Below are 13,784 nucleotides of genomic sequence, written 5' to 3'. Positions count from 1 at the left end.
TTCCTGTGGAGCCCACGAGCCCCCTCGCTTCCAGAGCCCCGCCGGCCCGCGCTCCGCCTGGCCGCTGGATTTCTGCGGGCCGCAGACCGGAGCCTTGCTCTGGGAGCCAGTAAAGGCTGAGCTGGGTAGACGGGGGCCGGAGTGAGGGATCCCCGGGATTAACCGTAAAAGCTGTAGCGACACAAGTAACAAATTGTTCCTTTCGTTTCCTCCCGTGTGAACCCCGCGAGGGGGAGAAACGTTGTCTTAGAAGCAACTGGATCTTCAGGAACTTCCTCGGGATGAGAGAGTAGATGTAATTCAGCAAGTAGATAGGCTGGCAGGACTCTGGGCCCCATCGAGGACAGGAAAGCACTGTCTTCCAAGAGTGCACAGTCCCTGGGGCCGGGGAAGAGAAGCAAGCACCAGTAGCTACAGCCAACAGCAACTTGCAGTTAAATGCTGTTAGTGTACATGATCAAGGCTGAGGGTTTTTTGTTTGTTTTTTTTTTTTTTTGTAGAATAATCTATTCATGTCTGTTTTTAAAAACCATTATTCTAAAATATAAAGCTCTTTTTAAGAGTTTTTATGTTTTGTCATAGAGGTGGCTAGGAAGAGGGGAATGATTTCACTTAGAAATCGCCCCAAATCAGAAAATATTCACTGCTTCTTTGAGGATGTCTGCGCTCCAAACTTCTGTCATTTTCTCCCTGAGCTGAATGCATCCTCTTCTCTCATCACATTTTGTACTTACCTCTATTTAGGTGTTTATGACACTTAATCTTCCAGGCAGATTGTGACTCCATGGAGTCAGGTATTTCCCCTTTGTTATTATTTTTTTCATTAGTTAATGCATCCTTCCATACACTCAATACATATGTATTGAGCAGCTTCAATGTGCCAACACTGTTAGGTTCTCAGATACAGTCTTCAAGTAAAGATATTACTGTTATTGAGATGAGACTCAGTGTAAGCACTGGAGTCAAATGTGATGCTGCTTGGCAGATAAAACAGAAATAGAGAAATTACTTAATATAAATTTTTGACTGACTGGAGAAGGTTTCTCTAAACAAGCCCTCTGACTGCCTTCAAGAACCAGCAACTTACTAGGGGTCCAATATCTTGTTCCTGAATCAAAATTGTTATTATGAGAAACTAGATAAAGTTAAATAGAAACCTTAGGGTCTCCTTGACTCCATTACCTCACATCCTCATGAAATTCCTTCCCAAGTTCTAAAGAGTCAACCTCTTGAGTACATCTTGAATCACTCTTCATTTCTCCATCTTCAATCATCCATCATGGTCAAAGCCACCTGTATTCCAGTCTTATCTCTTACCTGTTCTCTACTCCAGAGTAAAGTATTAATAGGCTCTTCCCTCTTTCTTCCTCCCCCATCTCCCCCCCCCCCCCAACAGGATATAAATCTTTCAATGCTGCATTATAGTCAGAATATAATGCAAACTTCCTAATGACCTCTAGACAACCTGTCCTTACCTCCTCTCCAACCTCCCCTAGGGCCACTCTTGCCCTGACTCATGTTCTAACCACAGAATAATCTTCTCATCTTCCATCCACTTCCCTCCCTTTGTCATTGTCCTCCACTTGAAATTCTTCTGGTCCACTCATGCTTTAGATGTCAAAGAAGGCTTCTCTGACTCACCCTTACCACCAGCAAAAATTAGACCCACCCTCTCTGTATTGTTCTAGTTTATAATACCATATTTTTTTATGATAGACCTGCCAAATTTTGTTTTACATTTATTTGAATGTGACTTATTTAATATATGTCTTCTATTTAGGGTATACACTTCAAGAAAAGAGGGCCCATGTTGATTTGGGTACTCAGTTCTTAGCCTGGGACTGAAACAAAAGACCAAGAACACTTGGTGATTGAATAAATGGAATAGACCCTGAAGTTTGTTATGCACTAAGCAGTTCATTTGAGAAACCTTAGATTCACTTCATCATGTCTTCTTCTTAGTGTTCCACTTATTGCTGAGAAGTCACAATATCTGTCAATGAATTTCTAGTTAAAATATGTCAAATTAACTGCTTTCCTTTTCAGGCGGTAATGTTTCAAAAGTCAAATGTTCTTGCATCTCCCTATAACCATACCTTACTTACCTCCAAAGTTATCTGTATATTTTAGAGATACACACACACACATGCAGATAAACATATACATATGCACATATTCATATATCCAGAGATAAAGGAATATTTATGTCCTTTATATATGTATACATAGTAAATGTATTGGACAAACATATAATATATGTATGATGTATATGATTATATTATATACTATTCCTTCTCCAGTTTAATGGGTAAAATTCAATGTTTAGTTTCTAACCTTCAGACATATGAACTTCTGTACTCTTTCAGGGTAATAAACAATAATTGATTTATGAGTATAGAAATCCAGGCTATCCCATGAGTTAGACACTGTCTCCATATTTTCTTTCTGTGATAATTATTTTCCTAAAGTACCACAGAATGGTAAGGGTAAGTCCAAAATATACTCTTTACCAAGGTAAGAGCTTCAGGAATGACAGCCAATAACTAAATATAAAATTTAAATGCTATTTTATGATACCCTAACTTTACCAAACAGATGTGTCTTGTTCTAAGATATTTAATTAAAGCATCTAACCACATTACTCACATGCCACACCTATACTCTGTGATCAGTGATTGAATTTAATAGTATTTAAATCCATTGAAATTCACATTGAATGCAGTTGTACCTGTAAATAATCCAAGCTGTTTAAAGCTTACTGCAAATGCATTCACACCACACTTTTAAAAAGTTGTAAATTATGATGGCGTTTGTCAAGCTGTCCCTCCATCTGGAAGCACAGTCAAATATCAGGTGTTCCACATTAATTTTTTGTAGGCTTCGGTGAGACAGCTCATCTCTCAACTTAATAGTTTACAGTACATGAATGAATATTATTATTATCACCATAGTCAGAAGTAAGGCTGATGAGTCATCTTTAATTTCACATCTGAAAAGTTATTCAATATCCCAAATTTAGAAACACAATAAAAATTCAGTTTTCCATATGCCTTAATTTTCTCTTTGTAGCCTAGCTTTAGCACCTATTTTTGAACACTTTTTGGAAGTTGATTTTCTCCAGAAAAATTCAGAGATTTCAATTGATTATGAGACGCATTTTCCCCTCCATCTGATTTTATAGGACCAAGTAATCATGATCCGGGCCATAATGACTAAAGATCAGTTAGATGCAAATATTTCCAGTATTCCTACTCCAAAAGACCATGAGGCACATATTAGTTTGTATTTTATTGAATAAACAGGGAATAATTACTTGATTGTCTATAAGCGTACATTATGTAAGTATCAAAAATCATAGGTAGCACAGAACTACAAATACCTCATAGAAATGTACTCAACAATTATTTTTGAGTGCTATTGTTTCAGGCGCAGTGATAGGCATTAGTGATACCTCAGTGGACAATAAAGACATTTGTCTCTGTTACCTTTAGCTGCTACTGGTTCAAAAATACATATTGCCACTTAGTGACTTTGAGTAAGTGGTTTAACTGAATGGGGTTATTGTGAGAGTCAGGTGTCAAAATGTATGTGATAGTAGTCTGCAAATTGCAATGGGCCATATAATGTAAGTCAAATATTAAAAATTTAAAGATTCAATTCTCCAGTGCTCACATTCTAGAAAAACACAATTGGAACATGATTGCCTATGAGCAATTGGGGTAAAATGCAGTGTGAGTGAGAGTTTTATAGCATTATCTAACTTTATTAAAGTGGAGGGAAAACATCCTCTGGAATGAGAAATCTTGAATTTCCCTCACATCTTATAAACCTTTTCCTCAAGCTTGCTATTTCTTTCTTTTAGAAGTTTCCATAATTACAGCTGCTGGCATTTAAAGCAGTTTCTTTGTTTTCTTGCTGGAATTTTACTTTTTCATAATTTCGAGTTCATTTGTATCTGGAGTTGAGACAGAACCTTGCTGTAAACTATCTGTTGTTCCTTTTAGTTGTCTATAGAGAATGTGGTGATGTACCTCACAGACCTGAAACTTCACCCACCCCCTCTTACCTGTTCAAGACCCAGGCACTCATTCCCTGAACTCCTGCAGGTGTTGGAGATTTACAGCTCTCTGCTGAGTCCCTCTTTGGAAATTGCCTCTAGCTTAAAAGGAGCCATCTATCCAAGGTTCATGCCTCTTCCTACAGTAACATAAATCCAATAACTATTCCCATGAAGATATAAAGGCCTGACTCACGCCTTAACTCAAAGACTTCTTGGAGCAGCCATCCCAACTTCAGAGGTCCCTAAAGAGATCAATTAAGACATTTGTTGAGTAGTAGAGTTGGATTTCTCCCTCTGTGCATCTTCCTTCATTGCTCTGCCCCACTAGTCCTCATCCAAACAATGCTTCCCAATAAAACTTCCTGCATGCACCTATCTCTTAGAGTCTGTTTCCTAGGGAACCTAAGCTACGTTATTACCATTGTAAGTTATTTAGTGAGTGGTATACTGCCTGTAAAATGTGCTAAATTACCCTCACGCCTAGATATAAAAATTTACATAACAAAAATCTGTTTATTACTATGTTCTGAGATTTTTCTGTATTTGTTTATTCTTATCACAAATAATGGTGTACCTAATACAGGATAGGTGCAGTGAAAACCACTACAGGTAACAACATGATGAGCAAATTGGAAGTGAACTATATGTTCATGCAGCTAGCGGATGAGTTAAGAAAATGAACATTTGTCATATAATCACACAAAAATATAATAGTTACTGCAGATGACAATATCAAGGAAAAACAGAGGGCTGTTATAGCAGAAGGACCAAGAAAATCACAGGAGGAGTCCTTGAGGAAATGACCCTGTTGTTCATCTAAGGGACAGCAGGACTTTAAAAGGCACAAGGAGTCAATCAAAGTATCTGGGTGAGGGAAGGAAATTTCAAAGGCTCCAAGGCCTCCTGACAGAAAGGTCTGGAGGCCCCAAGGTTCAGAGTTCAGGCAACTAGTAGTAGAGGGACACACTGGGTATGTCTATAGAGACTTAAGTCTATACGAACTTAAGCTTTGTGTAAGATTTTGAACTTTATCCTGTAAGAACCAGGAAGTCATTTTTAAAGCAGAGGAATGATAGGATCAAAGTGTGTTTGAAGTATCACTCTGATTGCAAGTTATGTGTAATTGTACATTCACATACTCATTTGAGTGAATGTGTGAAAATCAACCCAGGTAAGAAATTGCCGGGCATGGGCTCAGTCATTTCCTCCACATGCTAGTCCACATGCTACCAAAAGAGTAAATTCTTATATTATGAATACTATTGTTATTTAGCATGTTATAACACTTAAAAAATGAACTCTGTTTTTATTTAGAGACTGGAAAGTGAAACCATACCCCATAAAGGTTAAAAAGGAGATCTCTGTCTCTCAATCAATGGCTGTTTTTCTATTTTCCAACACAAAGCAATAATCATTCATTTTTACTCACCTGAATAGTGAATGGCATGCTATTCTTCCTCCCACTGCAATTTGTTTCATAATGTTTTCTTAGTGGGTCTGATCTTGTAATTCTCCACACCTAACATAGTACCTAATACACAATGGGTATGTAAATATTTAGTAATAATTTTTATATTCTATTCTTAAAAACTCATTGCTAACAAGTATTCATTATTTCTCTAAATATGACAATGAGTGTAGAAAGGCTAAGAGGAAAAGATTTAATGGACAATTAACATAAAAGAATAAAAACAGTTTATAAAAATGTAAAAACTAAATCAAATAATCAAAGCAATTCCAAAAAATTATGACAAATCATCTTTTCCCATCTAAGACTCATAAATTCTTTTTTAGGGATTGATCAAAGTGTAGAAAAAGTAAGAAGTTAATAAGATTTATAGTGAGTAAAAACTTGGTGCAGTATATAGGTAGGCAATTCAGGTATGCATAACTGTCTTAGTCTATTCTAGCTGCTATAAAAATACAATAAACTGGATAGCTTATAAACAATAAAAAATTATTCCTTACAATTCTGGAGGCTGGGAAGTCCCAGATCAAGACATTGGCAGGTACTGTCATTGAAGGCTTGATCTCTAGTTCATAGATGGTACCTTCTACTTATTTCCTGGCCTCTTTTATAGGGGCACTAATCCCATTCATGAGGATGCTTATGTTCATAATTTAATCACCTTTCAAAGGTCCCCACCACAAAATGTTACATTGGTGATTAGGGTTTAAGTTATATTCGGGATTGGACATTCAGATCATAGCAGTAGCCAAATTTTAAATATTTACATTCTCTTTGATTCAGCAACTTCATCTCTCGTGTTTTTATTTTTCAAAAGGAATCATTCTTGTATGTTAAGTTTATCCAAAAACATGGTTCATTCCATAGATGTTTATATAAAAATAGAAAGATAATAACATGTATGTCATGATAGGTGATTGATTAATAACTGTAGTGAATCCATATAATTCGACTTTAAGCAGTCATTAGTAATGAGGCTGTGGGAAAATATTAAAAATATAGAAAGACATAAATCTTTATATATCAACAGATCAAATAACATTATATTGTAGGGTTTAAACATACATGGAAAAGAAACTAATAGATATCAGCTAATTGTAGAAAAAGTAAAAGTTATTTTAAAAACTCCATTACATGAGAGAAAACATACCAATGCACATACTTTTCATAAAATTGTATGTGTATTCATATATGTAAAAACCTCAATACTTCTACTCTGGTGCTTCACACATATTAGTGTAGTTTTTATATTATGTATTATATATGAAAAAAAAACTAAATACCAAAATTGTCTATAATGTTCTACAGTTTATTCTATCTAAAGTAACTACTAATGTCATCACAGTCTTGGCAAAAAAGATTTTAAGAGTTATATAAGCTGGCAAATAGAATTTTTAATATTATTCTAGTGATGGGTACAAATTTTTTAAGAGTTACAGAAACTGGAAAATAAAACTATTTTCTTGTTACTTTAACTAGACAAAATAATCTGAATGTTCAAATAATGTTCTATTACCAAAAAAGTGTTTGAACATTTTGGTTTATTTAATCTATAAAATAATAATAATGTCAGTCTTTTGCTCCAAACCAAAAAATCCATCTCACTCTGTAGGAAAAAGTCCTTTCAGTGGTTCACAGGCAGTGTGATCTAGCCACTGTCTTTTCTCTCTCCTGTTCCTTCTGTTGTTCACTCCAGTCCCATCCAGACAGGGTCCCCCACTTGCTGTTTATTCTGCATGCAATAGTATCCACCACACATTCCAACAGCTACCTACCTGTCAGCTATAAGTGTTGGCTTCAAGGCTACTTTCTGCACAAGGTCTTCTCTGACCACCATATTTAAAATTGCAGCTCCCATTTCTTACATTCATTATGTAAGAATAATGTTTCCTGCTTTATTTTTTTCTGTTTTCCTGCTTTATTTTTCTCCATGGCACACACAAAAACGACAATTTTAGTTGTCCTCATTATGTGTTTTTTTATTGTCTGCCTTTCCTACTACAATATAAATTTCTTAAAATTCTTTTGTTAGTACCTGGAATCATATAGATGTCCTTCAAATATGTGTTGATTGAATGAACAAATGGATTTAAAATCGACATATGTGTGTACTTTTCCAATAGCACCCACTCTAGTGCATCTTTTGATGTTTAAAAATTGAAACATCATTTATGACAATCAATAAGACTCTAAGCTAAAAGTTTTCTCTGAAACACATTTCCTCTCCTTATCTTAAGAAATCTCTTGACAATATTTGATAAATATAACCTTCCATGCAAAGTACCTATTTTTGGTAAATGTGAAAACATTTCCCATTTCCCTATTACTCATCTTCAACACATTTAGAGTTTCATTAGTTTTGTTTTTTTTAATTCTCTGAGTAGTCTATTCTCCATTTATTGAAAATGTTATTAAATTATTTCCTTTTAATATTTGCATTCAATATACAGAGTTCAGGTGAAAGATTATTTTTAGTTTATCTTAGGCAGAATAACAACTCATAAAATATTTTAACATTCTTTTAAAATAACTGATATATTACAAGTTTATATCATTGTATGTGTGTATACATACCTATAAATGATGGTGATTATGTGTGTAGACATATAGACAGACAGATCTAAGACCTCAGCATCCTTTTCCACCAATTGCTCAAAATGACTCATCACTGAACTCATAAATTCAACTATTTAGTTTTAGGAGTCACTTGAAAGAACTTAAAGTTTAGGTGTTGATGCTGTTTTTCTCTTTTCTTGAGGTGGGGAGGGTTGGGGATTGCTGATCACTGTTGCTCTTCCAAGTAGCACAAATACATTACACAATGTGATCTTTGATAAATGTCCAAATGGATTTGAAAACTAAGTAAACAGAACTGCTTTTTGAGTTCCATAATTTATTCCAGCCATCTGTGTCTCTCTCTCTCTCTCTCTCACACACACACACACACTCATACACATGTATTTCTTAAGAGATTTATGATTTTCTTTTGCCCACCAGTAACCCAAAAGCACCTTTAGGATAGAACAACATTAATATATTTCAGGTTTGACTTTGGTTCCTTGAAGAATATAATACATCTTTCCATTGAGAAAGATTTTGCAACAAAACCATTTGCAATTTGGAGGTTTAAAAAATGTGGAACCAAAAACATTCTCTTGTCATCATGCTTTCTATTTAAAGGCCACCAAATGTTTCTTTCTGAGAGATTGTATTGAACGGTTAGGATCTTGGCATCCACTATTGTTCTAGGGAAAGATTTTCTGGCCCACACTTGTTGTTCCTGGATAATGAATGACTAGAGTATATGGACAGAGCCACCTTCCCATCTGTACAAGTCTTAACTACCATCGATTGCTGCCTTGCATCCTCTGTTGGATCACGCATGCTTAATCATTAATTTTACTTAGCGCTAATAAAAATAGCAAGCTTTATTGATCATGTACTGTATGCTAGGACATTACACGTAATCTTTGATTTGATTATCACAATAATCTGAATTTAAAGATAGGTAACTGATACTTATGTGTTATATTACAGATTCTGACATTTAATTTTTATTTTTGGTGGGTGTTATTAAAATAACAATAGAAATTTGTAGATTTTATTTGTTCCAAATGCAGTATAGTATATAAACTGTATTTTCAGTCCTCATGAATAATTACACTTTTAATTAGCATTCATGTTTTGTTAAACGGTGCATTATATTGTTCATATTAATTGTCATATAGTTTTAAAAAATGAGGCTTAGCAATACTATATACTCACAAGACAGAAAAGGGTGGTGGGTGCTGGAATCTTGCCTAGGATTCCTTAAATCAGTACACCTTCAATTTTACTGTTCTTTCTTAAAGTAGAGTAACATATTCCCTTGTAGAATTCATTTTTCTGTTCAACTCAAACCTATTCCTTTTTAGTCTAGCCTGTGACCTATACTAATTCTGATGTTTGGAGAATTATAATATATATGTCATATTTTTTATGCTACAATAAGAAGCAAACACACATATTATATGACTAGATATGTTACATTTATGACCATATGTTATCAGTCACATCCTAAGTAAATATATGTATATTTATATATTTGCAGTTGATATATATAGTAATGCCTATGGGATGAGCTCTATGACAGATTTTGACACAAATATAATGTGCTAAATACTATATCATTTTCTCCCATCATTGAACTAACATAAATTGCTAAGCATAAAACGCAGATTTCTGAGTAGCTCATATGATACAGTGATTCAAGAAACAACTCTTTAAGGCAGTTTACTCTTATAATAAGAAAAACATAACTTAGCCTACAGAAGACAAACCTAAGTAACCTTGAATAAATTATTGTGTTTAAGTATATTTTTAAACTAAGAATCATAAGAAATTTTTTTCTATTATGTTAATGGGTCAAGAAATAAGATCAGTAAATTAAGAGACAGTTCAACTGAATGTAAGAAAAAAAAAACTTCTCTATGTCAAAGACAAAACATTAATACAGACCACTAAGAAATATGTGAAGTCTTTATACTTACAAAGATGCACAAATAGCAAGCAACTATTTACCCCAGACCTTTCAACATCCACCAAAATAAGCTGTTGAACTACAAGATCTCAAGAAACTTTTTCTAATTTTTTGTTGGTATAGGCGTTATTAACTCTTTATTTTCTTTTACCTTTCTCTACCATTATGATCACAATACCTTAAGGCAATACTAATTTGTGGCCTTTATTTTTAAACATATTTGAATACAAGACTATTAACTGCATTTCTCTTAAAACTTATAGTCAGACTAAATCTGCTTGATAATTTTCACTGATTAATGTGATATTTCATATCAGGAAAAATGAAAGTTTATACAACAAATGTTTCCAGGAAAATCGGTTGACTGTAGCTTCTTTTTGTAATACTGGGATTCAAACCCAGGGCCTTATGCATGTGGCAAAAATAATCTTGGAGTTACACCACAGCCTTTTTATTTCATAATTAGATGGGGTCTTGCTAAGTTACCTGGGCAGGCCTTGAAGTTCTGACCTTCTGCTTTCTCCTCCTGAGTAGCTGGAATTACAGGTGTGACATTGGTTTAAAGAATTAAATACTGCCTTTTGCATCACAAAAGAGCTAAAATAAAATAGAAATAATTATGTGTCTAAATTGGACATAGGAACAACATAAGCAAATAAATAAAGAAATAATAAATTTTTAAAAGAAGTCAAAATGGTAGTATATAAGCCAGTTTTCAAGAAAAAAATGCAGATTCCAAAATACACCACATTTATAACACATGAATGATGAATGAGAAACTTTTAAATTATACCACTCCTCTGTTCAAAACCTATCAGTACCTCTTCATTAAAATTAAAGTAAAACCCACATTCCTTAGAACAATTTGCAAGCATTGAGATGATCTGAACCTTGTTGTATTTCTGATGTCATGTCCTCTTCATTCTTCCACTCACACCATGTCAGTCACTGAGATATTACTCTTTATCCAGCATGCCAACTTCTTAGGTTTTTCTGTTCTTTGTCTTTGGATTAATATAAAAATTGTACAGAGCAGGCAACCATTCAAGGATGTCCAATCAAAATATTCCATAGGTAGGAAACAGCAAGTGCAACGTCTTTGACTTCTCTCTTTTCATCATCTACTCCTGAATATACATAGGCAAAAGTGCACATCAATGTGCAACTCTTTCTCCCAACTGCTTTCTTCACCTTATAAACTGATATTATATCTATATTGGTATACTTTCTTTTATCTGCTTTTTATATATCATTAGTACTTCATATTCTTTACACCTGGAATAGGACATAACATGATAGACATTTAATAAATAATCCCTTCACTTTACTCTCAATTTAAAATAAAGTAGATTTTATTTCTGCAATGTCAAAATCTGGTGAAAATATTTGTTTATGGTTGTGACTATAGCCAAAGTCAATATATTTATGATGGAATATTATGCTTATTATGTAAAGTGCTATAGTCTAAGGTGAACTGGAAAGTAAAATTTGCAAAACTCATACCATTTATTCTTTCTAAAACTGAATCAAGGCTATGATCTTTGGGGAAAGATGCATTATTAAAAAAACTTATCGTGAACTTCTTTGCTGCATATAAGAAAGCATATCATGTTTTAAAAATGTGATTCTCTGTCTGATGTGAGAAGAATTTATTCCATCCCTTATCTGAGAATTTCATTGCCATTTGCATGTTGCCTGGAATACAAATTGTACTTAGTAATCAATCAGTGTTTAATTGCCGCTCAAGTAAACCCTTGTAATCAGACTTGATGTAAAAATGTTAAGGTGTTCAAAAAGCATAAGGTGGCATTTTCCCCTCCTTCTTATTATGCCTGTGTAACTTCCATTAATACTAATAGGAGGCACAGCTGGTCGTCAACAGGAGATTACAGGTTGCTGTTTAAATCATATTTTATTTTTATACCTTGGCAAGATTTATGTATTGAAATCAGGTGGCCAGATTTTTGCTGCTGTTAAAAATCTTTTACTCTGAAAGAATGAGATGGAGGGGGGCAAAAATTGAGTTTCATATTTTTTTATTTTAGGAATAAAAAGACTCAAAATCCAAGCAGCAGCTTGTCCTTATACAGCAAGTCTGTCTTATTCTTTAGCACCAGCTGGAGTCCCATTTCTAATTTGCTGTGAAGAATTAAGTGATTTGAGACCCATACCCTGGAGTATTTGACCTCCAATGTCAACCAGCTAGCTTGCAATTCCCTTGGCTGGAAAGTTTCTCCAGAATTGATTTGAACTAACATCAGTTAAAATACTTTGCAATATAGTAGTAAATATCATTGCAAATCTGAGTATGACTTTATAACCATGAAAATAAGTACACAGTAGAATATTAAAGAAAAGTGTTTAGGCCCTCCAAGGGCCTTAGTGATCGAAAATGTTGTGATACTGGAACCTTTCACCTCAAGGTCATCCATCTGACTCTGGCACAACTGGGTGGCTTTTTGGCTGAAGATGGGTGTTTGTAGCTCATGTGAACTGGGTCGGTGCTCTGGAGCTCATTTCTTTGCCATCAGGTCCATTTGTCATAAAATAGCTATTTCTGGTGTTCTCAATTGCCACAACGTTGATAACCCTAGAGGAGAATAGAAGCACTAAAAGTGTACAGTTAGTGCAGTATCATTGTTACCCATGCACAAACTACATTATGCCACATACTGCCTTAAGTGTATTATGTACATTATCTCATTCAATGCTAAATCAGTCTCAGAAGATATTATTAAGTTTGTTTTACAAAAAAATAAATTGTGTCTTCAAGAGTTGAATCAAATATCAAAGTTTCAAGCTGATATTTCGAACTCCACAGCCTATTTTCTTAACCAGGATTGAACACAATAGCTTTAAATCCTAATATTCTATGATTTGATTATCCTCCTTAAGCATCTGAAGATCTAGCCTGAGATTTTACCACAATATGTCAGTTTTCCCACATGAAAGTACTATGCTTGTGCATTCAGCTCAGTATTTTAACACAGATTAGAATGAAGGAGAACTGGGTTTGTATGCTACTATATGCCAATTCTTGCTTATTTAAGTTGTTGTCACTATTAGATTGAGTGCTAATATTCTAATAATTACATATTTTTTTGTTGACATCATATAACATATTATTGAGCACTGAATAACTACTCAGTAAGTTCCTGCAGTTAAGAGTTGATGCACTAATAAAATTAAAAGCATGAAGTCATAAATACTCAGAGTTTTGTACCTTTGCAAATCTGATGGGAATGTGTCAGGGATAGTATACTGGTGATAAAGTATAAAAAGGCAGGGCTTGAGTTCCTTCCTCAGCGATTCACAAGTGACTAGTTTTTCCATCCTTGTTTGGAAGGATAAGGAATATAGAAAATGACTGATCAAATATTCTCCCAAATCTTATGATGTCATATAACCTGAGCTTTGAAATGAGAAAGCTAAGATTTTATTCTTCTTTTCTTTTCTTCCTTTCTTCCTTCCTTCCTTCCTTCCTTCCTCTCTCTCTCTCTCTCTCTCTCTCTCTCTCTCTCTCTCTCTCTCTTTCTTTCTTTCTTAATCAGTTGCTACAATTTGGATCTGGACATTAAAGGACCACTTGTTAAACAAAGACCTGGTCCCCAGTTTTGTGCTATAGGAAAGTAATAGAAATCCCATAAGGTAGGGCCTAGAGGGAGGTCTTCTTGTTATTTATGGATTCCCTTGAAGGGGTTTATAGGACCCTAGCCTCTTTCTATCTTTAGTTTCAT

The 13,784-nt window shown here is 34.4% G+C and overlaps 1 long non-coding RNA gene across 1 annotated transcript; it reads right to left on the bottom strand.

The window, feature by feature from the left end:
• Positions 1–3,593: 3,593 nt before the first annotated feature.
• LOC125620112 lies at positions 3,594–12,742 on the bottom strand. Its single transcript, XR_007351689.1, has 5 exons — positions 12,465–12,742; positions 10,938–11,322; positions 10,534–10,644; positions 5,490–5,591; positions 3,594–4,302 (listed from the first exon to the last, which is right to left on the bottom strand). It is a non-coding gene; the product is annotated as an uncharacterized LOC125620112 (long non-coding RNA).
• Positions 12,743–13,784: the final 1,042 nt, after the last annotated feature.

Source organism: Marmota marmota, unplaced genomic scaffold (genome assembly GCF_001458135.2).
Source record: "Marmota marmota marmota unplaced genomic scaffold, marMar, whole genome shotgun sequence".
Classification (NCBI taxonomy): domain Eukaryota; kingdom Metazoa; phylum Chordata; class Mammalia; order Rodentia; family Sciuridae; genus Marmota; species Marmota marmota.
Note: the sequence above shows the minus strand (reverse complement) of the source record. Positions and strands in the feature narration are given on the sequence as shown.